The sequence below is a fragment of the Cloeon dipterum genome, chromosome 1 (genome assembly GCF_949628265.1).
Source record: "Cloeon dipterum chromosome 1, ieCloDipt1.1, whole genome shotgun sequence".
In the NCBI taxonomy this organism is placed as follows: Eukaryota; Metazoa; Arthropoda; class Insecta; order Ephemeroptera; family Baetidae; genus Cloeon; species Cloeon dipterum.
This window is the reverse complement of record NC_088786.1, coordinates 6,432,962-6,458,136: the sequence shown is the minus strand read 5'-3', so window position 1 is coordinate 6,458,136 and position 25,175 is coordinate 6,432,962. Positions and strand designations below refer to the sequence as shown.

Sequence of the window (25,175 nt, the reverse complement as noted above, 5' to 3'; positions counted from 1 at the left end):
GTTTGGATGCTTTTCAGGATATTCGCTCAAGCAAAACACATTCAACAACAGGATCTTTCCATTGATTTAATTGTTATTCTAAGAATACAAGTTTGTGGTGGCTCTGACTCTCTCTGACTCTCTCCCCCACTTTGTGCTAGTGCGCCCTGTGCTCTTGTGACTTCTCACCCCCACTTAAGATGGTGCTGAAAACCTCCAGAAGTTTCCCCCATCTCAAAATGTACTTTAATTAACAACATTAATTAGCTGACTAATTGTGTCCTCAATTCATCGATATTACAATTTACAATAAACTCTGACAATAAAGGCAAACCCAATTTCACCCATATTAGTAATGCACAGCAATAAATATGATTCAAATAAAACTCCACTTCGCGACGCACTTTATGGCCAGCCGTTTTGGCCAGTCTCTGTTCACTCAGTCTAATAAAGCAAGAAGTAAGAAGTAAAGTTAAAAATCAGTAGTTGAGTGTTTTACTTCATACGACTACCGCTCCTACAAGTTTAATGCTTGACAGAAAAATAAAATAAATAATCTCACTATTTCTTGAATAGACCCCTTGTTTTTTTTTCAGAACCATCAACAGATGAATGACTTCATGGTTTAATCATGATTTTTAAGGTATGTACTTCCACTGCAATTCAGAATTCAATCCTGATGCTGTGCCCTCAAAATGGTATATTTTATGTGATGAAAATAGAATTCGGTTCAACCGCAGTTACCGTTCAAACGAAAATATCCCTGAAACGAAAACTTTACTGGAGTTATTGCGGCGATTATTGAGTACATTGAAATTTGGCCTTATTTCTCAAATAAATAATATACAACCTTTGTAAATAATTTTCCACTGAATATCGATTCCTCTCGTCGCGATCAATTAAAAAGTGTGTGAATTAGGGTGAAAATTTGCTACTGATCAAACCAATCACGATTTTTAAAAGGGAAGTTTATGGTCATAAAATTAAACTGATCTGTGCAATCAATCATCATGTGGCAGTTCCCGCCACTTACTGGCGCAAGTTAAACTTATATTCTCCCAAATCGGTAGAGGGCAGTGTAATTGTGCGATAAGCGCGTTACCTGCACTGACCCTTCCACCTCGCACGACGATGGTCATGTCAACCACTCACTCCGGATAGGAAATTCCGTGCGAGGAAATATTTTGAAGCAACAACGAGATTATTGTAACTGACCCACATTTGATCGGGTTAAGATATTCATTGTGATAGATTATTTTTCGTTGTGAACAATTATTATTTAATGTGCAATATTTGTAATTGTGAATTATATGTCTTACAGTAGTCATGTACTACTACTACTACTAAACTTAGACGTGAATTAAAAAGATAAGTGGAATCAAAAGACGTTTTTCCATTATGGGCTCCTCGATCGTAACCCACAATCATTTTTCTCATTCCTTTAAAAGTTTAAAAGGGATGGAGCCAAAAATTGTGTTTACATTTAATAATTAAACTTCCCTAAATTTAAATTAATTGGAAAAATTATAGGAAATATATTATATACAAAAATATTGGTCTAGTCAATGTTTACAAAGACTACAGAGGATTTCTCAAGATGTTATTTGCACTTAACTCATTAAAATCGTTTACTTTGATAAATTCTGAAAATTGCTAACCTAGACCTTGTTTCGTTTGTTTGAAAGGAGTTTCAGTAAAAGGATTTTTTTAAATGAAAGTAAATGCACGTCTTTTGAATTTATTGAACATCATATATTTTATATATTAAAGCAAAGTTAGGGTAGTCAAAATTTTTCCTTTAAAAGCACGTAATTATTTACTTTCAAAAATATGGCTAACATTTATAAATCAATATATCTATATTTAGCTATTAATAAAAGCAGTGTGTTTCATGCATTTACAGCATGTAGTGTGCTAACTTTTGTAACCAATCTGCATCATCAGCGAATTAAGAATTCTCTATAGCATGAGATCCAATCGCAGGCTCAAAAGCGGGCTGTAAATCCGGCTCGGTCCGCAATTGCAGAGTTGGTGTGTATTATTTGTTGGGACACAGGCGAGAGAGCGAGAAAGGCTTTAGGGTTAGCGCGCGCGGGAGACAGATTGAGCCTTCATTTTGTATTGTGTTCATTAGCAGACAAGAGTAAATACGAGGGTTTAATTTGCATGAATTGCAATTTAGATGCGGCGTGGCTGAGCCTTGCCTTTCCAGCAGCGGCAGCAGCAGCAGCCACCGGCAGCGGCGGCGCCCATAAATAAATTTGAATATTGCGTCCCGTGAAGCAGCGGTGGCGGCGGCGGCTTAATATCGGGCTCTTCATATTTACAGGGCGGCGTCTGCTCGCTTATTCCAGCATGCGTGCAAGACAGAGTAAAAGGTCTCGTCACTTGATGAATAATCCAATTACCACCCGAGTCGGTCTGCTTGTTTCAACCGTGAAAATCGACCCGCTCGAAATTAAATAGACGGTCCGCCTACTTAAACTCCAGCCAGCCAGCCAAGCAGCCGGCCGGCTTTCGACGTCAGGAAACTCGTTTTCGTTCTGCCGCTGCCAAAGTACAAATTGCACTCGCTGAATTCGGCCCCGGTGAGGATTGAGCTGCTTTTTTATCCGGCAATTTCTCTCCCTGCCGCGTCGAGGAAAAATGGGAAGAAACAGAACGCTGTCGAATCTTGAAGAATAATACCAACGGTGGAGACTTTTATATTGTTCTTTCCAAAATGTATTCAATTATGAGTTTAAATTCCAATTTGATTTATGCGACCTTCAGATTGATCTTCAATTTAGTTGTCAACTAATCTTGGTTATTGAGCGTACTTCTCTAGAATATAAATAAAACAATTTAGCTTTACAGTAATAAGAAAAGAAGTATCTAAAATTAAATATAAATGAGCAAAAAAAGTATAATTAACTAACATTTTCAAAATTTTTAACTTTAATTAAATTATTTAATATTTAAAATTTTATAGTATACATTTTTATTATTGAAATTGTGTATGTAATAAAACAAAATTATGGATAGTTTAATATTCTATTTGATTTAGCTCAGCTATACACAATTTGAATTTGCAAAAAGCATTACACGATTTTGGTCCTCCTCCTTTCTTTTCCATTGAGAGCGAAACGAGCCAGAATAATTAATATTTTCATTGCGTGCCGTTTGCGTATTCGCTCGCAAAACCTCTGTGGCTAAATTTCAAAATATTAAGGTGGTCATACTATAGTTCGTTGGCTATATAAACTATAATATTCTATTTGAATTATATTCAGTGTTAAGGGTTTCAAACAGGGGGTATTTTAATTTCCAGATGAAATTATGTGCATTATCTGCTACGATTACATCTTGATATTTTAATTAAATATTTTTTTTGCTCTTTTTATCCCTGTCCGAGGACCGGAGGACCGGGAAGGGCGCGCACTGCACTAGCACGAATGCTGAAACCCGGGTCCCAATAACACCGCGAACGGATAACATGGGCGCACCGGGCCGCACAGGGACCCAGCCCACTGAACGGCCACTTGCCTCCGCACCGAGGACTGTGTTGAAACGCTAGACATTCGTCCCGTGAAGCCAAATCACGCTTGCTGGAAAGGTGCAAACCTCCCAGCCCGTTGAGCAATTTGAGCAATTCGAGTCACTAAACTAACCACTTTTTGCCATTTCTGACATTGGGTAGCCAGTATTAGATCTCCGAACTGCTCAAATACCTCTCATTGCTTTGAATCTCCTGAGAGTGCCTTAACAATGCGAGCCAACGGGCTGGTACAAAATATATTTAAATTAAAATCAATAATGCTGCAATCGATTCAATTGCAAATATTTACATCAATTAAGAATTTGCTTATCATTTTGGGGTGAAAAAAATAAAATGGAATAATTACTTCGCCATTTTCTTAAAATAGCAAGCGAAATTAAATTGCGACCATTCATTGAACCCCTCCAATATTTAAATAGCTCATCTGCGAGAGAAGTATTCCAGTTAAAAATATTGTTAACCAAAAGCCTTCAAAATCACCTGGATGTCAACGCACGACATTGTTATTTTCACTCAACAAAACACGCCTTTATCGCGCAACAATATTTTCCGAGCCTCTGAATTCCTGCACAGGCAGAGTAAAACGTTTTCACATAAATACATATTTTCACTGAAGGCAGCAGCAAACTGCATCTAATAAATATCACCAGGCGTGTGTTATTTTCATTCCAGCCATCAGTAGCAGCGTATTTCACGTTATGAAATTTTAATAATATCACTTTGTGTATTTTTTCTTTTTTTTTAAAGATGACATGCACCTTTCGGCGGCAGCTGCCGAGTGAAATTAGGCGGCTTTTGGCGTCTCGAGAGTCGGATCCAGGCCTCTCTCGTGTTAAAAGGCTGTGTCAAAAGTGTTGCCGGGCTCAGTTTTGGGCTTACGAGTTTTACATTCGCGTCTCGCGGGAACGGCTTAAAATTTCCTCCAGAGTAAATTAACTTCTTGCCTCCCCGCCGTTGGAAACAATTTCGCCGTTTTGTTTATGACGTGGATCCCGCCGCACTCGGAAGCAGAATTAGAGAAATAGACTAGCAGCCTGCCAGCTTTAACTCCTCTCTCGTCCCTTGAACGCCGCCGCCGCCGCGTAATTCCGCCGCGTGCCGTATGCACGAAGCAATTTAACCCATCCTCCAGCAAAATTTTTGGACCACCAGCGGTAATTTAGTAATTGCGTCGTGGAAATGAACGTTTGCTAATAGATTTCTTGGTAATTTGGTCCAAGAAATTCAAGGAATGTTCCTTGATTACAGTCCAATGAATGAGAGTCTGCTCTAAAGTGGGTTGATACAGTTATAGAAAATTATTGAAATTGTTAGCCACAATAAGCTGTTGAAAAATTTGTTAGTTTTTTCTTAATGTGCAAAACATTAAAGAGGAACTTGCTACAAATAAAATTCAAATTTAGACTATTTTTATTCTAAATTACACCACTTGACCATATTTTCTTGGCATATTTCGATTTCACTTAATATGCTTTCTTTTGACTTGATGAAAACCAAAATCGGTTGAGCCAATCGCCATAGAATCGTAAAAAACATTTTTTTTTAAATATAAAATACCTTCCGACGTTTCTACGGCGAATAGCTAGATCGATTTTGGTTTTCAGCACGTCAAAAGAAAGCACAGAGGCAGGATTGAGTCTGAAATCGCAGCGGGTTTGCCTTACAAATTAAATTTATTACCAAAGTATATGGTGGCGCCATCTGTTGGCGGCTTCGAACACTAAGGGCTTATACAACTGGTGTATTATGTAAGATTTCAGAGATGTCAAGTTAAAAAGCATGATGACGCTTTTCAAGAAAAGAATAAATACAAATAAATAAATAAAATAAACATCAATTTTGGCATTAACTGAATCCTTATGAATTATTTTTTTGGCATTAGCAACAAGGATTTCCCGGGATTTTGCGGTATCAATAATTTTTAAGCTGCATTTAAACATTTAGCTGTGATGATAAAAAATGTACCAGAATAAAAATAGGTTACAAGATATGTTCAGCTTTATGCTGTCATCAAGAAAATGAAGAAATCCGTGCAAGCACTGCTGATAAGAGAATTCTTTGCAAATAACATTATACGCGATTAAACTCTAGAGGATCAGCCTGTCAAGCGTCGGTCTGCAACGCAAAGTCAGAATAATATGACACAAATTGACGTTGCGGAGAGGCACGCTGCCAGCAGACACAAAAGATGATGAAAGTAGCAAGATGAATCGGCGTAAATACAGATCTCCATAGCCGTGTCCGGAGCTGGCGGGCGGGGTCAGATTGCCTGCATTACGCAACCCTTTGAGCTGTGCTTTAATAAAACGTGCGCGCATTGTGTCCGGCAAGTTAACAATTTCACATTGTCCGCGCGCGAGGGCGGAATGTCGGTCAAGCAGAGACGAGAAAGGTAGATAACGATGTTTGCCCAACAGAACACGGCTCGAATAAAGGCGCGGTCACATCTCCGCACCCACCAACAGCGCATACACACGTACACGCTCGCCTAACTACGCTGCTGCACACACACGTGTGTGTGTGAGGATATACAAACGGCTGGGCAGTTGGGCACGAAACCGTCAAATTTGCTCGTCGCAATTCATCTTGCTGCCCTTATTCTCTGTGGCCCTTCCAGCCGCACAATGGCCCGGAATTACCGCTAAAGAGAAAAATGACGTCCACCGCTCTAGGATCACGAGCACCAGGCCAAAATCATGGCTGTCAGACTTTTAACCTCAAATGCTGTACTCAATGTTATTATAACTTGAGGGTTTCAGTTTTTTAATGTAAAATCTAGTCAATTGTTAATCTGTTCTGGGAAACTGCTTCATAATAACAAAAAAAATGATAAATTATTTTTCCCGCTGTAGACAATATGTCTCAAATTCTTGTAAGGACAGTTTTCATTCAATTTTAAAATATTAATGGTGGGGAAATGTTATTTAATTTATATTTAATTTCGAGCTGTTTTCAATTTAATAGGCAGTGACTTTTAAAATTTAATTTATGGAAGTCCTGTTTATATATCTCAAGTTTTATATGGAATTGGGGAACCATCTTCATCAGAAGGAAATATGATTTGCTGTTAAATTAAATTCAAGTCTTTATCTATTTTTAGTTCGCTGTAATAAATCTCTGTTACAAAATTATCTTGTGTTAAAAGCTTCAGTTTGTCTGTTTATATCTAAGAAACCTTTTTACCAAAAATGGCATGCATATGCTACAAATCTCTCACTCTTTTATCTGATTTACGATGTTAAAAAAATTTCTTTCCAAGTGAGGTTTCATTAATCATGGTGAAAAAAGATTTACAAATGCAGACAGATTGCGATCTAAAGTCACATGAATTTATTCCCAACACGACAGCCCGTTTCCGATCGCGAGCAAAAAGGGCGACACGCACGCGAATGAGAGAAATACAAACACGTTCTTTCCAATCTCGGTCGAAGGCCGCGCGTGCGATTTGCATTTACAAGCGTCCAACTTGTCGGCATAATTTGTCACGAAAATCAGTGTGACGGAACGCAACAAGCATTGCAAACGGGGGAGGGCGTAAAATACCATGGTATCTCGCGCCACCATTTAAATAATTAGCACCGACGCAGTCTGGCTGATTACCATTCGCCACCTCGCGCACTTAATGTGCTTTCCCGACTCGCTATCTTGGGATTTGCATTTTTACTCCTATATACGCAGCGTGCAGAGGCAGAGCACAAAACGCGAATGAGGTCTTCCTAGAAAAGAGCTTTACATGTTTTTACCATGGGGAAAAATAAACCATGAATAAAACAAATACAGAAAAACAAAATTGAAATATAGAATTTCATTGTAATTCAATAAATTTATTATTTTAAGCTCGCAATCGTATTGTCTCCGAACATGAATACACCAACAGATGCTGCCACCACATACTTTTCGTAAAAATTTTAATTTTAAGTTAATTCTCCGCTGCATTCTTTACTTAATATGATTTCTTTTGACGTGCTGAAAAAAATCAGTCCAGCCATTCGCCGTAGAAACGTCAAATAAGATTTTTATAATTAAAAAATGGTTTTTCACGATTCTATAGCGTTTTGGCTTGACCAATTTTGGTTTTCAGAACGTCAAAAGAAATTGATTACGTACATATTTGATTTCTAAGGAGACATTCGGTTGGTGGATTTTAATTTGTTTTGCTATTTTTAAATCAAAATTTTTTTTTCGTTTTCAGGTTTGACAATCCCTGCCTTCAAATCTTAATTATTCAAAATATAAAACAGTATACATGCACCATTGCGAAATGACTAACGCTTCACGGAGAGAGAAAAAGTGGCATCCAAGGTAAAAAGAGAGAGGTCAGCCCGAAATTTCAATTTGATTCCCGAATTAGCCGGGCACACAGCCTGTGGGGCCTGCGGGGCTGGATGATTTCGGATTCTGTGAAAATGTTGCGTGGAGCGGGGCAACGCACGCTGCTCGGTGCAAGTGGGCGGACGCAGGCACGCAGCAATATTCATTAGGGCGGCGAATAATTTCCCCTGGCGATAATTCTCTGGGAAAATGCAGCCGCTCGCTAGCTCGCTCGCTCGTCATTTGCGGGCGCTGTTTATTTGCAACTCTTTTCGCACCGCCAGATAAAAAAGTGCGCATTGTGCGGCACAGCGAGCGAGTGGGTGTGATTTACATAATGCACATCATCAGCACCTCTGGCTGCAAATTTCGCCATCAGCAGCCAGCGAGTGAGAGAAAAAGATAAAGTCCCCGCGGTGGAAAAAAAGGTTTATCAGACTGGCAGATAAAAGGCCCGGCTCTATTATTTTGAAGGGTTATTGCGTTTTGAGCGTTTCGGCCTGGCCATCGATGTGACGAGGGTTGGGATTTTGAGACGAATATTGTTTCTCAATTGCTAATTTATTTTTAGGCTCGAAGAGAGCCTAAAAAGAGACCTTTTGAGACATAAAAATATTGATAGCTACTATTTTATAATTTATAAAATAAATACAATTTCCTTCAATAAAAATCAGAAGGAAGCTTTCTCTTCCTCTTTTTTAAATTTTAGTTCAAGTGTTTGACACGAGCCCGTAAATTCTAAATAAGAAGAAAAATTACAAAACAACTGCTCCAGAATATTTTTAGCTTTTTGGTAGGAAACAATTGGATCCTGTAAAACTTCTTGAAAAGGTTTAATTTTCTAAAAGGTTGTTGAAATTCATCTAGAAAACCAAGTGAATTGGACATTAAAATTGAAACTAATTTTCAAGACAAGTTTTAAATTAAAAAAATAATAACAAAATGACTTGTTGGTCACTTGCCGATCAAGAATTAAAAGAAAATAATTTTCTGGTTAAAAGACCAAACTAAAAATGGTTAAAAATTGTCAAGATGAATTACTTGAAAATAAACTATCTAAAATTCCCAACCCTATTTACTGCGTTTTGAGAGCGTTTGGGCCGTGCCATCGGCGTGACACTCCATCGACGACGTGATCTGAATGCGATCAGCCGCACAATTTATGGCTTTGCAACGCGCTTTTATTTTTCATTTCGTGCGCCACCCGCTGCTTCATTATTAAATCAATTTCTCTTCCGTGGCGCCAAATCAGATTATCGCAAAGCGTGTGAAGAAAAGTGGTGGCTTTTCTCGCTCGCTTCTGGGAAAACGCCTTGGACTTGTTACTCTTGATTTTGCGCCGGAAGCACGCTCAAGCGGAACGTTCATCGGCTCGATTTATGTGCGTTTGACCTGCCACGTGGAAATTTGACATGCTCACCTCTGTTACTGAGTGTGCACGTGATTCGATTCACTCTACTTGATTAATTTGATTTTATTATGATGCTCTTTTATTTGACATTGATAGCTAATCTGAAGGGACAAATAATTTCTCATGTTCATAAAAAAGGTTTTTTTTGGAAATTAATCAATGAAATTTTTCCCTTGATTGTTTTCAGTCCATGCGAGTGGAATTTTTCATCTTTAATTAGGGTACAGATGAAATTTTTTAAATTAAATGAATTAAGCAATTGATTGTGAGTCTTCATGAGCAGATTGCGAATTAAAAGAAAACGGCTGAACATAACGATATAACAGCGTTATTTTCTTTAATTTTATAATTTACAGCTAAAATAAAAATATAATTACGCTGGCCTATTGAATTATTTAAACAAATATATATTTCGCATATTTTAATTTAAATTAAATCTACATTTATCAAAGTGTTACAAATTTATCAAGCCCTGAAACTTGAAATATGAGATTGCAAAAATTGTAAACCTTTTTGTTTGATAAGCTACCGTTTTCAAAACATTTTTTTTTCATCATCATGGTACAACAAGAAAAATTGTACATTGTCATCAAAATGTACAGCTTACTGACGCCCAGCAGTTAATTTTCAATAAAGAAAATTTGTACCGATTGTCAAATAACAAGATTCTGCAACAAATATTCTTTCGCTTAAGGCGGTCAAGAATAGAAAAAAACAAGCTTTTACGGACAATGAGTTGTAGAGCAGGCAGAATTAAAAAGACACGCAGCCATCACTTAATAAAAAAAGAGAATATCTCTCGTAAGTTTAATTTCATGAATAATATTTATGGCTTTATATTTTACATACAGTTTTAAAATAGTAGGATTATTTTTTGGTAGGATTGAACTGTCATTCTTGTCTTTGGAAAATTATCCTCATTTTTATGCAGGAGCGCACATTTGTCAGCAGACGCAGGTGCGATATGCTCCAATTTTCCTTCCGAATCGATCGAACGGTATATGAGAGGGTTTAATGAGCAATTCAGAAGCTCTGCTCTCGTCGCGCAATGCAAGGGCAATCATCCCATTCGCAGCTCTTTTGGCAATCATTTGACGCTTTTCACATTCCTTTCGACGGTCGTGTCGCCGCATATGCGGCCTTGCGCGCAAATGTAATTGCAAAGCGGCCGCGCGCATTAATATTCGCAGTTCTGGCGCAAACAACACCGCCTGCTGGTTATTATTTCATGCATTCGGCGGGCGTAAATCTAAATTTGCGAGCAATAAAACAAAGCCGGCTCGAAATCCTTAACAATAACCGCGCGCGTGCAGGACGCCGACTTTTGTTGTTTGCCTGCTTGTTGTTTGCGCCGAGCGAGCGAGCGAAAGGTAAGCAAGCAAGCCGCGTTTCGCACAATTAAAATAATAGCACCTGGCCGGCCGTTTGTTTTGCTTTTGCCGCCGCCGCCGTGCAGACGAACGAGGAGAAATTTGCACAGAGAAACAACATTCCTCGTCGCACGCCCAACAAACTGCACACAAACACACACATTATTCGTACGCTTGATCACAAAAGACCCTAGTGGAATTTTCCACGGTTTGCCTCATTCCAAGAGGGCGCACCACAGGAACAAATTTTTGCTGTAGCACTGATAATCGCTGAATTATGCAGCCAAATTCGTAATTTATTCGATTCTTTTTTATGATGAAATTGAGACTCCAAAATGTTAGTTTCAGCGGCCAAAACTCGAAAACTGTAAATTACGACAGAATTTCGACTTATTTTAAACGCACATCAGGATCATAATTGGAAAAAAATTGCGCTTTCATACAATTTTTTCCTTTGCTTGTGTTAGTTTTCAATGCCAATAATAGTTGTGAAAGTATTTTTTAAAACGAAAAATCAATAAGACATAATATAGAGAAATTTAATGGATAGTCATATCTTTCAAATACGTTTGCTTCCTGAATGGAAATAAATTTGAAAAGCAACTAAATCGTCGATTTTAAAAAGTTATTTAAATAACAAAACCATAAATTTTAACAATAATTTATTTACAAACCAAATAAAATATTTTAAACAAATACTTATTTTGGCAAGCATAATCAAATTTCAGTAACAAAAAATCAAACAATTTTATTAGCTCAAAAACATTTAGTTTCTATTTTAGTTTTCATGTATTTATTTTTAGCTCGTTTTACCGCTGTGTTGGGTATGCAATGCGCTTCGTGCGTTTGTCAAACAGGTTGCATACCCGATAAAAGCTTTTAATCTATTAAAATTATTGTATTATCGCGATCATCGCCACATAAAATATAAACGTTTAATTAATAATAATCTAAAAGCATGTAAATTGAGTTTGAAGACGCACAATTTACGCGTGTAGATGCACGCGTTGGGTCCACCCTCGTTTGTTGTCATAACTCACGTCGTGTGCGGCCAACTTCTCAATTTGCCGTTGCCGAAAGTAGGCTGATTAAAAGTTTTCGGACGTTAATAAACTGCAGGCGTGGACTTTGGAGCTAAGTGCGCTCGTATTTTATAATCAGCAGGCAGACTCGGAGCCATTTAACGGAGCAACCCTGCTCTCTCACGACGCCATGTGCCAGAGGCTAAATAATGAAATAACACCAAACACGCGGCAATAAGTAAGTATAAGCTCTCTATTAGCCGAAAGCAAGCAAACTCGCGTTATGTTTTGTGTGTGGCCGAAATGTTTATCGCGCGTGTGCTGAATAAATTTATTTTATATCACTTTGGAAAGCCGTAAATTCCGCCGCCAGCTGCACACCACAACGCCCGCCAGCACGCCCACCCTATCAAGCCGCATTTTACTCGGGGCCAATTTGGCTTCATCGACGCAAATGTCTCGAGATATGAGCGTGGGAGAGTGGCAAAGTTTGTTAGAATGTTGTTATTAATTTTACACCGATGTCATCGATAAAATCACACTAAAATGAAAACAATTGAAAATTATTAGAAATGATTGTTAAAATTATAGCAGTTGATCAAATTGTTTAATAATTTAAACTGAATGTTCTTGAATGTTTAAAATGATCAAAAGAGGACCTAAATTGAATTAAAATTAGGATTTTCCTGGTTGCTACCAGGAAAATGGAATGCTGATGAGATGGTTAATGCAACCAGGATTTTCCCGGAATTGACCAGTTGCATAAACTCTTAGTTATTAAAGCCACCAACAGATGGCGCAATCACAGACTTTCTTAAAAATGTTGTTTTAATCGATATTAAGGCCTTTCCTCTGCGATTTCAGACTCAATCTAGCAATTTTGCTTTTTTTAATTAATTTGCTTTTTTTTTGACGTGCTGAAAACCAAAATCGGTTCAGCCATTCGCCGTAGAAACGTCGGAAAAGATTTTTTTATCTCAAAAAATAGTTTTTCACGATTCTACGGCGATTGGCTGAACCGATTTTGGTTTTCAGCTCGTCAAAAAAAACAAATTAATTGAAGAATGCACAGTAGCTAGATTGAGTCTGAAATCGCAGCGGAAGTGCCTTAAAATCTAAAGTCTACGGCGGCGCCATCTGATGGCGGCTTCGAACACTTGGGGTTTATGCAACTGGTGAATTGGGCAGAATTAAAATCCAGCAATTTTGCTAAATATGCACGAATGCACATTTGACTCGGTTTTCCCGTTCTTTGGTGTGACCTTTGACCGAATTGCTGCAGCGCATTGTCGGCCGTTGTACGCGGCGAGTCTGAGCAGGGAATTTAATCAGGAGACAATTGCGTCGCTTCCTTCGGGTATTCTCACGTCTCTTCTGCCTTTCCGTTAATTTCTGCAGCCATAGTCGAGCTGGCAGAGAGGAACCGCAGCGGTTGCCTCAAAGAATGAGCAGATTATATTAAGGAGCAGGCATTGTGCACCTTGGGACGCAATCTAATCTCACGGATAGCTTTCAATCCCGCTCCGAGTCGGTGCCTGCCGCTGTTATTTCATCATTAATTCACTCGAGCAACACACACTCACACTCACAGCTGAGTCTGGGCGTTTGTCATAATTCATTAGCAGATTTGCCGCTAGCCAGACGTCTCTGAATAAATATTTTATCGGGCTGATGCTCCACGGCAAACAATGCCCGTCCGCCCTCCTCCTCCTTGCTCGTGCTCGGCTCTTCTCCCTTCCCGCGATTAACCGTTTGTTTAATTTGAATTGTGTTTTACACTGTTTGCCTGTCTCGCCGCACAGCTCAAGTTGATGATTACTTGATTAATCTGGATTTACATTTGCATTTAGTAATTAGCGGTGCTAATTTGTGTCGAAGTAAATTAACACACTCATGATTATTTATCGATTGGTGCCAGATGACATCAGTTTGTAGCACGCGATTAATGCTGTGTGATTATCATCTATTAAGGATTATGTTATTGGCTGTGAAACTGAGATGAGTTCTATTTTATGCAGTAATACATGCCGAAATACATTGGGATTATTCTAAATTTTTAATTTCTTTTCTTCAAAACATACCAGACATCAATTTTTTAAACATTTTGATTTAGACAATGTACAAGAAAATATGAAATCAAAGTGGTTTTAATTAATGTCAAAGAACTTGATGCTTATAAAATAAATAATTCTAATGTATTATATTATAAACAAAAATATTCATTTATATTGTTTTTAAATTACTGCTGGAAAATTAAAGTGAAATTAATAAAACTGTTAGGTTATTTTTTTAAACAAAAAATTGCTATTTTTATATTCTATCTTTTTATAAGTAATTGGCATTTTTCATATATTCCAAAAGTTCAATAAAAGGAATGAAAGTTCAAACTAATTTAGAATTTTGATGTACATAGTTCTTTAGAATTTTTTTTTCAATTTTTTTTTCAAAATTTTTTAGAAAAGCGGCTGCAAAGTTAGCACGCTTTTAAAATAGTAAGGACTGTCTCCCTACTTGAAACCTTGCATTTATTTCTCAAGACCGAGTTTCCCTATAAAGTGTCAAGGACCATTGGATAGATCTTGACGAGAGGAATAGAAATTTGACAAACGCAGTAGAACGGTCCGTTTTTTATTATTCCAAATTGAAGGGGAAAAAATTAAAAACGAACAATTTAACCAACCATGCTTATCGCAACCAACATTCATATAAATTCGAATATTCCGTATATCAATCAACTTTAAACAAGTCACTATTGATGCTATTTTTCTTCTGTTAAATTATCTGTAAAGTAAATTTGAACGGAGACTAAATAAATAATTGACGAAAAATGCTATCAAGTGCAGATAACCAGTCGCGGGATTTATGGCGGGCGCGTGTTAAAAAGCCAGGCCGTGTTTGCAGCAACGAGAGGACGGATGTACACACCTTTGTGCTCGGAACTGTGTGTATGTGTGTGTGTGTGTGTGTGTGTGTGTGTGTGTGTGTGTGTGTGTGTGTGTGTGTGTGTGTGTGTGTGTGTGTGTGTGTGTGTGTGTGTGTGTGTGTGTGTGTGTGTGTGTGTGTGTGTGTGTGTGTGTGTGTGTGTGTGTGTGTGTATATGCAGAGCAGAGTGAGCACGTAGCGAGAGAGCCGAGCAAACGGCGTAATCAATTTGTTTGCTCGGGGTAAATGATGCGCGCGAAACACACCGAGCACGCGAGAGCAGCTACGTGCACTGGACACTGGACACAAAGGTCAGCCGACGATTATTCGCACACCCAGACACAAGAGAGAGCGGACTAGCCAATTACTCACGGGAGAGAGCTGCATTTTGATGCATATGTGCTGTGCACCGCACTGCAAATTCATTATACGACCATTACCACGCAGGGACGTGACAGAACATTTGCTTTTGGACGGGGGAAATATTGGAAATATAATCTAAATAAATTATGGATGCTAGACAGCCATTTTGATTGGTTTTAAATCGATATTTAGGGAGGAGATATTAATTTATATAAAGCTCTTGTAGATGACAAAGCAGTTTACAAATTATGAAAGTCTAATTTAAAAATTGATCGCAAAATCAATTTTAATCGATTTTGGGGGCCTACTAATTGTGAAAATAAGTACACACTTAAACCATGGATTGCTTTTGAAATCACTATTTTCCACTCAAGCTGTCTTACATTTTCGCTCTGGTAGAATCAGAAACATTTAATTTTAGTGAAAGTTTCTGACGCATCAATTAATATTTTTGTCATCAGGAGGACCAGTTAAACTTAAAAATCTTTAACATAAATATGTATTCAATAAAATAAATGAATTCATATGTCTTTCCAGAATATTTGATAGTTCAATAATAATGACACAAAAAGTCCTTTTGTGGTTTACCGCGAATTAATTTATTCAGTTGATTTTATGATTAACATGTAAGCTCCAAATATTTAAAGCATATTTATAACTCATTACTTATTTCTTTAATTATGATTTAAAAATAAATTCTCTTAATTTTTTAATGGTGTAAAAAGGTATTAAAATAATTAATACAAGATATAAATTATAAAAGTTTTAACGATATATGCAATATATAAAACCTACTAATTTTCCCTTTGTGTAGAAAGTAAATTTTATAAAAAAAATCAATAAAACTTAAATTAATAATGTTACTGGGGCGTAATATCAAAGGGAACGACTTCTTTGGCTCGCAGCAAACAAAAACTAAACTGCACAGTCTTACAGGTATCATTTTCCCGTTTTTCACGTCCCCCTTGATCATTTCACTGTAATGCAAAACGACAGCGGGTCAGAAGAGAGCACAAACCTAATTATTATTGGCCTCTCTCTTAACTCTCTGCTCCGGCTCACACGGTGTGCGCTGGGCAAAAGCAGAGCGAGCGAGCGCTCGTTCGTTCTATTTGCTCGGCCATAATTAATTTTCATTTTCTGCTCCAATTAAAACGAGAGGCGAATTAATTTTCGATATTTTACTCACACGCTCGGCGGGCAGGCGGCCGGCCAGCCGCGTTCGCTCACACCGTGTGTTGTGTTTGATCTCTGAGGTTGGAATTCAGCAGCTCTCTTTCCCTCCGCTCTTGTGTATGTTGGCGGAAAAGTTGCGAGGGGCATTGCACTGGAGAGAGCCCGCTGAACGTCACTCGGCGATATTAATTTCGTTTTTGTTTCGGGCCATTAATCAAAATGTGAAAGGTAAAAGCATTTTGCTGAATTGGGACTTTTGATGGGTGGGACGAATGGATTGCTTCATTTGAAGAGGACAAAGGGAGGAACAGGAACAATTAGGTCCTTTTTGCAATCTTAAAACCTGAGATTTTAATTTGCATATTACAAACTTTGAAGGAATTAATATCACAGCCAGTATTTCAAACCGTAAAATTGTGTAAAAACTCCCGTTTTAAATTATTGATCTTCATTAAAGCAGAGTGGATGGATATAAAGATCGGGCTGCTTTAATAGCTTTTGAAGTGGGCCAGGTGATCAAAAGACCTGGCTAGCTCTCTTTCTCTGCTGGATGCTTTGAGCGAAGCACGATTCGCGAAAACGACGCTGAAAGTGACGTCAATCGAGCTGATCGTTTGTGCGTGGAATGGACGTGAAATCAGAAATTCAGAAGGCCGCAGCAGGTAACGAGCTTGCGGCTGGCCATTTCAGTGCTATTTCCAACCGTGTAGCCACGATAAATCGAGCAAAAAGAAAACATACAAGTTGTGTTAGTTTGGTGCTTCGTTTGATGTTTCAATAGGGTTGCCACACGGAAAACTTTCTTTTTAAAAGGGATAAGGTCTGCCAAATTCTACAGAATTCATTGGATATTATAATATCCCTAAAATTAATTTAAGTGCTTAGAAAACAGGGAAAATTTCTGAAAGAAATCGGCTAGAATTAAGTCTTCCCTATTAAAAATCTTGATTTATTGCACCAGTAGAAAAAATTGGCTTGACAAATTCGCACATCGTTGGATTGAATCGCAAAATAAATAAAATCATAGAAAAAAATGGGGAGGTGTTAAATTTTGCAAAATCTTAGATTAAATTACTATTCGGTCCTGATTTGATGCCAAAACAGCGTTTACAGTACGAGAATGTGTGGTTTAATTTTTCTTATAATTTTTTAAAAAATTTTAGCCTATGGGAGAAGACTTTGTTGTAAAATCAATTTTGTTTTCAGTGTAAATGTTAATAGAGGACATTTTCATTCAAAGATGAATTTTCCTCACTTCTTAGTTGTGGTTGAGAAGGATTTTTCTCTTAAGAGAGAAGAGATACACCCCCATAATCTCCCCATTTCGGAAATCTCTGGCAAGGTCGTGACCAGCCGCGGCGAGGCTCATGAATTCCGGGCACGCGCGCGCCGACAAAAAGATCAAGCCAACGATTTGCATCTCCCGGGGATTTTGCCGAGCTGCATTTCACTGGGCGGAGGCACACACGTAAATGCACCGCAAAAAGCAGCCGGGCGGAAAACAAACGGCAGATTGACATGGGGCGTGTCGGTCGGGGGCTGCATCATTCACGCAGAGCAAACAGCGAAAATGCGTGCGCGCGGAGAAAGAGCCACTTTTGCCTCGGGCATGGCGCAGTTATTATGAATGAACGGCATTTAAACCGCTTGGCGTGTTTGCCAAACCAGGGAATGAGTGAAAAGCGCCTTTCTTGTGCGCCTCCAAACACGCGCTGAATGAGGCTCCTGCAGATGGTTTTGTGTTAAATCGCCCCTACCCCTACTCCAACCCCCGGGACAACTTGGGCTTTAATCCGCGTCGCGTGTGCGCCGTGCCTCAAACTTTTTCTCTTAAAGCAAATTAACCGCTTTACCCGAAATTATTAATACTCTCTCGAGTGATGAAGTAAAAAGCACCCTGCATAATCTTGCCTTAGAAACTTTCTTTGTTCGCACGGTTCGCACTAAAATTTTCGTACATACGTACAGCAAATTTTTACGTTCGCGTCTTCTTGACCGTAAAAGTTTGCACGCAGAGCTCGATTATTAGCTCGTGAAAACTTTGCTCATTCACAATTAATTTCACATAAAACTAACTCTATTTCTACTCATTTCTAAACTTTTGCTTGGCATAAAATCTTTAAAATAAAATCTTGAGCACACATTTGTGTATATTTCTAATTAAAACTCGGCATTTTTGGATCCATGCAACCACCAAGGGACTGAATTTCTAACCCCTTATAATACGTTGAAATTTTTTGATGAGATATAAATAATTTTGCAGAAAACAATTAAAAGTAAAAAGACAAAATAATATCAGTATTCCTGCTTTTCAGAAATTGTAACTTAATTTATACTTGTTTATCTTATCTAGTAGAAGCTCATTATAAAAATCAATTTCTCACGTTTGAGGAGTTTGAAGCTTGAAGCAGAGGAAAACGCTGAAGATCAGTTTGGTGTTTGGTCACGTGAATTTGACGAGAGCTCGATAACAACATATCCCAAGAAAACATGGACTGCGGAATTCTTTCTTCTATTTTGCTTTAATAGCGTGAAAAGGTGTGGGGAATACGAGTTTGTGACAGTGAAAACTTCATTTTTCGATAGCATGTGTGCGGCGGCCTTGCGTATTTCCTCCACTTTCACTTGAGAATTTTTAAAAAGCACTGCTTCTATCATTTTTGCTATTGGTCCATCTGACAGGAAAATTTTATTAGAAAAAAAAACTAAATAAGGTTTTGACGAAAAAAGAAAATTCTATGTAACAATTTTGAGATACTTCTTGACCTCTGTGAAAATTAAAATGTCCTCTTACATTCTGGGTTTGTTTTTAATTTCCATTAATGTAAACTTCATATCAAACATTATCCACCGCTGGGAGCTCAGCAATGATATTTGCGCGGAAGTGGGCGAGGTTTGTGAACGTCCAGTCATCATAGCTCTCGAAGGTCGAAAATTCACAACTAAGAAAATGGAGAAAGCCATGCACATGTCCATTGATTGCGATCACTGGATATCGATTAAAACTATCGCTCAGCTCATCAGATATAAACTGGAAATGAAAGCGAATGGTTTTTAAATACTTATCTAAAATATGTATTTACAAACCGTGCAAGCTTGAGTAAATGTGTTTTCTAGATTGTACATGCAAATATCTGTGTCGCTGATCGACTGACTGAAAGAGGCGGTGCAGTTGTCTTTGCTCATTACTGTAACGGAAAATCTCTTCAAGACACGCTGCCATTATATAGGACATATTAGAACAGGAATAATATTAATAACTATATATAAGATTAATATTCTCACCGACAAGTAATCAAAATATAGTAGCTCTGCGTTTGAAGAGTCAGCGGAGAGTTCACTGAATTTTGACTCATTGAACGAGTATTTTTCTCTTTCTATCTTTATACAAACTTTCAAATAGAAAAATTTATTGTTTACAATCCCGGTCACTATAGCTGCGTGTTGAAAGTTGCCCAACTGGTCTATAATTGTGATGTCCGATGGCCTATTACAAAAAATGAGAAATTTTTTGAAGGAAAGAGAATTAAAAATATTGACTTCATGTCCATTACGCTATTTGAGGCGAGGATATACTTGCTGCTGACCAACAAGCCAACTTCAGTGTCAGTTATAAAAAATTCCGCTTCGCGCAGTAAATTCAACTTCACCTTTATTAGGGGTAAATACATCAAATCTGGCAATTTATAAAAAATAATCACTTTACCAAATATGGATAGACGGACGGATCCACCACTGAGATATTTTGACCCTCAGCCGCTGAAAAACAGCAAAAAACTTAAAGTTAATTAAAATTCAATTTTTCTTAAGGATAAAACGAACAAAAAAATGTACAGCAGACGAGCACGCTGACAGCGAAAAGAACCTTCAAACACGGCATTTTGATGTAACCTGACAGTAATTTTCCTTCTCCTCCGTGATTATAAAGCAGCCAGAACAATTGAGGAAGAAGTGTTTCATTTGATAATCTCGTGCAGACGCTTTTTATCCTTTTTCCTTCTTGATAAAAATTGCGTGTCATTCTCATGCGAGTGTATTTTTCTCCATAAAAAGCTACTGCGCTTTCATTTTAAATATGTACATTTCAGAAGAAAATGCGTTCAGATTGGCGCATATGCAGTTCATTTCGCCATCTGTGTTCAGCCACCTCCCGCATCCAGCATCGCCTGCGCGGATCTAAATAAAAGTATCATAACAATGCACTGCAGATAACCACTTTAGAAATCTCTATTTCAGCGACATTGATCCTGGCTTGACCACGGATGCGTATGAACTCTTTGAGGTACGAAACCTTGACCTCGCGCCATTTGATTATTAAATTAATGCCGCATTTTATTGATATTTTTGGAGCGTCAAAGGGACATAAGGGTTTTTTTCTAGGCCAGAGTTCATCAGATAGAGGTTATTCTTGGTCTCAGCGCACTCGAGGTGGTATTCAAGAGTTGCGAGTGCTGCTCGTTCGTCATTATATGGCTAGCTGAACGCACAGAATAGGACCTCTCATTCAGACGAATCGCTGAAATGCAGTCTCTAACCCTTTACCTCTTTTTGCTCGTTGGCATTTCTGCTGCTGTTCTCGCCGCTCCTTCTGAGGTAAGCTCTAATTTCTTAACTTTGATTTTAAAATTTCAACTTTTTTCTAGACTGCCAACGCCAAGCCGAAATCCCCTGCCATCAAGCAAATTTTATTTATTTTCATTTTCGTAAAATACCATAATTTTTCCAAGCATCCAACGCACCTGCTCTCGAATGGCAAGAAATGCTACTTTCCAACAGAATGGTTACTAATTATTTTACCCCGCCTTGAGAAAGCCTCGTATCTTTGTAATTTTTTTCGATAGGTGGATTATGATCAAGCAAAAGGAGCAACCACGTGCTTCTTTCGATCATCGAAACGCGTGAGGAACTGGACGTGGTGCATGCCAAGGCCGATTCCATCACTGGAGGTGAGTTCATTATTGTAATGAGTATTATGATACAAAATGCCTTATTGTCACATTAAATACTGAAATAAATCAATTTTGTTCAAGTGGCTTGGTGGTTGGACGCGTCCGGCATAGGACAGTAGCCTGGACAGTTCAAGTGGAGCAACGGAAACGAGCTGCCCCTCAACAGCTCACTCTGGCATGACAAACAGCCGGATTCGTATGGCCAAGGCCTGAAGACATGCGTTGTCTTTTCCACGTGGTTCGGCAATAGCATGTGGGACAAAAGGTGCAGCGACCGCCATTGGGCTGTCTGCCAGGCCAACGAAGGCTGCTAAAAACTTGACCCAAACTTTGTGTTTTAATTTAAGATTTTTACACATAACGCCAATTGTGGTTTATTTTTTGTTTAAATTGCCAGGTGATACTCAATATTTATGGCTTCATGATAGTTTAAAGAGGATTGATGCAGCAAAATCCTTGTTGTCAATTTACAAGAACTCGTCCCTTGGGATTCAGTTGAAGCCAAAATTGGTCTAAGCAGCAATGTATTTTTTTAGGAACGTGGCTGCAAAGTTAGCATACCTTTCATGAATGGTGAGGACTGTCTCCTTATTTGAAATCCTATTTTATTCCTCAACAAAGAGTTTCCCAAATTATGCATGATGTTGGACAGATTTCAACGAGAGGAATCGAAATCTGCCAAGAAAATGTGACCAAGCGCTGCAAATTTTGGGGAAAATTTGAAAAAATTTATTTTTTACTCTAGCACTGTCCTTTTTTGATTATTATAAACAGTAGAACAAAATTTGTATCGATCAAATGTATGTATGCCCACTGCATCTAAAAATTCAAATAAATTGTCAACTGTCACCCTGTATCGATCCACTCTAAGAGAAAACTACTGTGCATACAATAATAATTATTGTAACAGCTTTGATAATCATGCAGTCAAAACAAAGAGGCAGTTAGTTGAGTTACTATTGTCAGCGTTGCAAAGATCAAAAAGCTGAACGTCTGGAGACAATGGCTCTCTTTGAGGCACGGAAATAAAGGAATGAATGGACGTGCGAGTCAGCAACATTTTCGTGCATTCGTACGAAGAGGCATTGTCAACTTCTGAGGCGTCGTCAAGTCTCAAGAGGCGGAAAATCAATTTGTCTGATGCTGATGGCGTTCTCTCGGTTTATTTTCCGGCCGGAATGAAATTGTTGCAGCTCCAATAACAATCAACGGCTCGGAACTCTTTCTTTCTCTTCTCTCTAATCAATCGAGCCGGCGGCCTTAAAACCACGCGCCGTGCGTGAATCGTCAAGAAATTGGCCGGCCGACTCCCCGCTGAGGCAAAGCGTCCATTGTTGCACGGCACCTTGCGGAATTGCGGCGGCTGCGTAAAATTTTATGGCGCGCAATTTTTGCAGTGTATGAGGAATCTGCCGGGCTGGAGAAGGGCACCCAAAGTCACCGAGTGTGCCATAAAAATATGATGCACTCTCGCTCGCTCGCTCTCTCTGGCCCGGCAACAAAAACAAACCCAGCAAGCGGCAAGGCAGAGCACTCGGCACCTCCACGCACGCGTCCCGCTCTTTTTCATTCAGGAGATGAGAGATAATCGTGGAATTGGATGGGTTCATCTTTTTTTCATCTCGCTTGGGTAAAAATACAGAGCAGCTTGTTGCTAAATTTCTAAGCTCTTTAGGGAAATAAAATTTTGAGAGGTTAAATATTCAAGAAATGTGCAAAGCTGACTGTTAACGCTCACTGTTTTCCCAGGAATGGAATAAATTACGCTTTAACTAACAAGCAGGAAGAGCATACGTATTTAAATATATTGTAATTAATTTTAGAAGTAAAGTTCGCATAGGCTGGAAATTTAATGACTCATATACAGCCATCAGGAGTTGAAAAAAATCAGCTGCAACGTTTTTAATTTTATTAATTACTCGCACTCCGTTGGATAGATCGCGATCCGACAAGAGGAATCAAAGCAAAGTAAAAACAATTACACAGGAAAGTTAGAAAAATCTGAAATATATAACTGTATGTCACGGTTTTGGTTGGATTTTTGCAAAGGAATTCTTTTTTTTAAACAAACCAGAGCCAACAATGCAAAGTTGTATTCATTTTTGCCATGTAAAAGATTTACATACTTTAACACAAAAAGTGGCTGATCTCGTGACACTCAGATTTTTTATGTTTCTGGTTTTCTTATAGTAAAAAAATCTAAAAATTTAAGGTGAAAATTATTTTTTTGCGTGCCTCTAGTTTATTTCTAGATACCTCAAACAATATTAACGTATTTCAATACTTTTAAGCCACAATTCAAACCATCTAAGTCGCTTTAGAGTCTGAATAAAAACTCACAAAATGGTCTTTACTGTTTGTGGATTTAAAATATTTTTTCATAAAATGTTATTTCCCTCTTTTAAGTATAATGTTTCCCATATTCTCTACAACAATAACAATAATCAAAGTTGATATTGAAATTTTTTTATTAATTTCATCGAATAATTAACTATCACATCATTTTTTACTAGTAATTATGCAGTAAATAATGAAAACAATAACAAATTAATTAATTATAACCTGTTGATCAACCTTGCAACAGTAAGGTGTTTAACACGATTTTTCTTCGCTCAAATTTTCGTATCTTTAATATATGTATATATTGAATGTATAACCGACTTAATATCAAAGTCAAATTTTTAATATCTATGCTGTAATTGAGCGAATTATAAGCAAAAAAATTTGTTTAAGAAAATCACAGCAAGCAAAACTTTTTACAAAAAATCTAACAGTAATAGGGTTGGAAAGTTGGGAAAACCACTCGCACCGCTCCTCTCCGGAGAAAAGTGTCATTTTCTTGGTTCACACTTGTTCATAACTTTTCCCGCACAGCAATTATGGCAGCTCCCGTGGGGCAATTCATTATGCAAATTAAAAAGATGGAGCTTTCTTTCCGCGCGTACATTCGCTAATTTCCTTAAAACACTCTCCGCCCGCCGCATTTTAATCCTCTCTCTTTCTCTTCTCTCAAACAGTAGTTTGGAATGGCGAATTCCAAGCATCCAATCTCGCTGCTGCTGGACATTGTGCTCGGCAGGAAGCAGTTGCAAACAATGGATCCAAGTAATGACCAACTATCTTTCTCGTCGGGCGAGTTTCCTGTCGGCGGATGCGTATAAAGCAAGCCCTCTTGAATCGCACACTCACACACTTCGGCGAAATTAATTCTGGCGTGTGCCCCGGCACACCGAGTACAAACAAGAGGAGCAGCTCTCTAATAATAAATTACACTGCTTGGGCTGCTGCTGCTGCTGCTCGAATTCAATTCAAAATAGGTAATTTATCTCTCGTTGCCCAGAGGAGCAGAAGAAGGAGCAGCAGCAGCAGCGCCGATCAATTGCAAACGCCCTGCCTCCTGATTAATTGGTCTCCTGTCGCTGCCTTTGCTTTCTCCTCGTTTGCCTGCAGATAAAAAATATTAAATTATTCCTTCCGAGTAAATCAGTCGGGCTGATTGTCCGCCGCCGGCTCTTCCGCAATTATATGCCTAGAAACACGCGACGGATTGCCGCCGCTTTGTATCGCTAATTGGTGGATTTTCCAGGAAATGCCTACGATCCGCTTAAGTTTTAGTTCAACTAAATACCTGATTTTCAAACGGCGTTTGAGAGAAAATTACTGATGCTTCGGGTCTGAATATAATTTATTGAAGACAAGACCAAATTATCCAGGTAAACTGTGAATTTAAAATAGATTTAAACTAATTACAAATTTAGGGATGAAAAAATTAATATTTTCTCTTTCAATATTTGATTGATTAAAATTAATCAGGAATTTTGGAACCCTGATTTTTTTCTAAAAAGGAAAACCAAAATAGATCTTGACTTTTTCTCTTCGTTTGTAATTAGATTTGAATGAAGAGCCCCGCTTTAACGGCCAGTGATAGTTAAAAATTCTGAAACGCCCAAAAGAGTTTGCTTACAGTTCAGAGATGTGTGGTTTTTATTTTTATTTTAATATTAATATTAATCAATTGTGCTTACTAAATCCCCTTAAATTAAAGAAAATTAAGGACGAAAAATTCGTATTTGGAGGGCAATATTGATCCAGTTTGCAAGAATTAATTCCTTTTAGTGTCCTTGTTAGTTAGAA

The 25,175-nt window shown here is 38.1% G+C and overlaps 2 long non-coding RNA genes across 6 annotated transcripts; one reads left to right on the top strand and one right to left on the bottom strand.

Annotated features, from left to right (window-relative positions):
• Positions 1 to 18,882: 18,882 nt before the first annotated feature.
• Positions 18,883 to 19,976, bottom strand: LOC135934231 (uncharacterized). Of its 3 annotated transcripts, none has more exons than XR_010574090.1 (6): positions 19,915 to 19,976; positions 19,799 to 19,851; positions 19,633 to 19,742; positions 19,378 to 19,579; positions 19,180 to 19,308; positions 18,883 to 19,123 (listed from the first exon to the last, which is right to left on the bottom strand). It is a non-coding gene; the product is annotated as an uncharacterized LOC135934231 (long non-coding RNA). The 3 variants fall into 3 exon arrangements; XR_010574091.1 differs by having other exon boundaries at positions 19,180 to 19,296; XR_010574092.1 differs by having other exon boundaries at positions 19,647 to 19,742.
• A 219-nt stretch (positions 19,977 to 20,195) lies between these two features.
• LOC135948363 (uncharacterized) lies at positions 20,196 to 21,846 on the top strand. 3 transcript variants are annotated; one of them, XR_010575800.1, is made up of 4 exons: positions 20,196 to 20,374; positions 20,473 to 20,685; positions 20,736 to 21,038; positions 21,123 to 21,846. It is a non-coding gene; the product is annotated as an uncharacterized LOC135948363 (long non-coding RNA). The 3 variants fall into 3 exon arrangements; XR_010575799.1 differs by having other exon boundaries at positions 20,196 to 20,685; positions 20,736 to 20,872; positions 20,934 to 21,038; XR_010575798.1 differs by having other exon boundaries at positions 20,196 to 20,685.
• The last annotated feature ends 3,329 nt before the right edge of the window (positions 21,847 to 25,175 follow it).